Raw genomic sequence first — 3121 nt, 5'->3', positions numbered from 1 at the left:
TGCTGGGGATTGAGGCAATTTTTTTTTTGTGTCAATTTAGGTTATTTTTGTGCTAATTTGGTTTTAAATTTTCTGTAGAAATTCTTTCTCTTGGATGAGCTTAGGAAGACGTGCTCTTAGCTCGAATGTGATTGGTTTGGATCAGGAGATCGAGAGGACGTTTCGTATACTTAGACGGGAGCAACATAATAACCCAGTTGAAGGCATGGGAGATAATTTGGAAGGAAAGAATGGTGCAGGGGCCATTGGTGGAAATGGTTTGAATGAGAGGAATGATAATGGTGGAGGTGCTCATAATGGAAATGGTGGGAATGGAGCCAACGAGGTAGATGGACCACCAAGGCAATTTGATCCTCGTTCTTTGGAGGAATGCGCTCGACCGACTTGGGATACCACTCCTTCTAGTATCCAGTATCCACCTATCAACTCCACTCATCAAACCGGCTATTATCACTATGATCTCCAACTTCGTTGTGTTCCATGGTTTTCCTCACGAAGAGCCAAATGTGCACATTGCTTCATTCTTGCACATTTGTGCTACTTTTGATATTCAAGGTGCTTCACGTGATGCAATTCTCTTGAGGTTATTTCCATTCACTTTGAGGGATAAAGCTAAAGCATGGTTGATGTCACTCCCTCCCAATTCCATCACTACATGGGAGGAGCTTTCAGAGCAATTTCTATCTAAATTCTTCCCTCCGACGAAAGCGGTTCAAATTCGGAATGATATCATGACTTTCTCCCAATTTGATCTTGAATCTTTCCATGAAGCTTGGGAGAGGTTCAAAGCTATCTTGAGGAGTTGTCCTAATCATGGACTTGCGGAGTGGATTGTTTATCAAGCCTTTTATTCCGGATTGAGCATGTCAACAAGGCAAATGTTAGATACAGCCGCGGGTGGTTCATTTATGACTAAATCTCAAGAGGAGGCCCGAACTTTGCTTGAGAAGGTTGCCAAGACAAATACTTCGTGGCCTACGGAGAGGCTACCACAAAGGCAAGGTAATTCAAGAGATGCCGATGTGATGACCGCCTTGGCTGCTATGGCTAAAAAGATTGATGCTTTAACGGTGAATTCTCATCAAGGAGTGCATGCGGTTCAAAGAATGCCTTTCATATCTTGTGATTATTGCGGTGCTAGCCATCAAACCGGAGAATGCTTGATTACTAATGCATCTTTTTCTCAAAGCGAGCAAGCTAATGCTATTGGAGGTGGGCATTACAATCGGCCAAGAAATGATCCATATTCAAATTTCTACAATCCGGGGTTTAGGAATCGTCCTAACTTTTCTTGGAGCAACAATCAGAATGTGCAAAACCCTCCTCAACAAATTCCACCCCAAGAGAAAAAGAGGGACATTGATGAAATGTTTGCCAAGATGGCCGAAAGCATGGAGGCGTTAGCTAATAACATAAGTAACTTCATCAACAAGACCGATTCTGCATTACAAACTCAAGCATCATTGATTCAGAATCAAGGGGATTCTATTAGAAATCTTGAGATACAAGTGGGGCAACTAGCTAATGCTTTATCATCAAGAGAAAAAGGGGGACTCCCTAGCCAAACGGAGGTGAATCCGAAAGGGAAAGATCATTGCTATGCTATTACTCTACGAAATGGGAATCTAGTGAAAACTACTGCTGATCTAGATGCTGAAAAAGAGAAAAACTGAAAAATGCATAATTGCAGGAAAATGCAGCTGAGAAGTTACAGAGCCCATCTCCGATTGATCGGACATCCTCTCCCATCGATCGGACCGCGATTCCAGCTGAAGTTGAAGAAGGGACAGAGCCAAAATCCGATCGATTGGCCCAATTTTCGATTGATCGGACAACTGCAGATCAAGCTAAAAATGTTGAAAAAAGCAGAAGAGTAGGGATGTGCAACCCCGGTAGGCAGTTGATTTGGATTGGCCCGATAGTTCACTGCCAACACCTCCAGTTAAGGCATATGTACCTCCAATTCCCTTCCCATAAAGGTTGAAAAACACCAAGAAGGAGTCTCAATTCTCAAAATTCCTCGAGGTGTTCAAGAAGTTGCAGATAAACATACCTTTTGGAGAGGTTTTGGAGCAAATGCCTAGCTATGCAAAGTTTATGAAGGAAATTCTTTCTAAGAAGCGGAGGTTGAAGGACTATAAGAGTGTCCAATTGACGGAGGAGTGTAGCGTGATAGTGCAGCAAAAACTTCCAATTAAGAAGAAAGATCCAGGAAGTTTCACCATTCCTTGCACCATTGGCAGTACGGTGATTGAAAGGGCGCTATGTGATTTGGGAGCTAGTATTAATTTAGTGTCACTATCAATAGCCAAGCTCATTGGTTTGCATGAAATCAGCCCCACTACAATGTCTCTTGTTATGGCGGATCGATCTGTTAAATATCCCTGTGGCATCATTGAGGATGTCCTTGTCAAAGTGGACAAATTGGTTTTTCCAGTGGATTTCGTTATTCTTGATATGGAGGAGAATTCTAGTACTCCAATTATTTTGGGGAGACCTTTCTTGCGTACGGGGAGAACTCTCATTGATGTGAAAAAAGGGACTTTGGTGTTGAGAATTACGGATGAACAAGTCACATTCAAAGTGTTTGAAACCACCAAGTACCTAGAAGATGGGGAATCTTGTTTTCACATAGACACGGTGGATCATATCCTGGCTCACACTTATGCCATAACTTCTTGTCAAAACCCTCTTGAGACTTGTTTGGTGAATAGGGATGCTCTTGAATATGGTGATGATGAAACGGTGGAGTTTATGCATTGCTTAGAATCTATGAAAGAGTCTAAACCAAGAAGGTTCCAGAAATTTGAACCTTTTGGTGTCTTGCCTTCTAGAGCACAACCAAGTATTGTGGAAGCTCCTACACTTACATTGAAACCTCTTCCGTCCCATCTTCGGTATGCTTACTTGGGTAATTCTAATACGTTACCAGTTATTATTTCTTCGAATTTGAATCTGGAGGAAGAAGACATGCTCTTAAGTGTGTTGAGAGAGCACAAAATGGCTTTGGGGTGGACAATAGCGGATATTCGGGGGATTAGCCCCACTATGTGCATGCATCGTATCTTAATGGAGGAGGACTACAAGTCTTCGGTGGAACATCAACGCCGACTAAATCCCA

The 3121-nt window shown here is 42.4% G+C and overlaps 1 non-coding gene across 1 annotated transcript; it reads right to left on the bottom strand.

The window, feature by feature from the left end:
• Positions 1–714: 714 nt before the first annotated feature.
• Positions 715–820, bottom strand: LOC119993899. The gene has a single exon (XR_005466593.1). It is a non-coding gene; the product is annotated as a small nucleolar RNA R71 (small nucleolar RNA).
• Positions 821–3121: the final 2301 nt, after the last annotated feature.

The sequence above is a fragment of the Tripterygium wilfordii genome, chromosome 23 (genome assembly GCF_013401445.1).
Source record: "Tripterygium wilfordii isolate XIE 37 chromosome 23, ASM1340144v1, whole genome shotgun sequence".
Classification (NCBI taxonomy): domain Eukaryota; kingdom Viridiplantae; phylum Streptophyta; class Magnoliopsida; order Celastrales; family Celastraceae; genus Tripterygium; species Tripterygium wilfordii.
The sequence above is the reverse complement of the archived record's forward strand: the minus strand, read 5'-3'. Positions and strand labels throughout refer to the sequence as shown.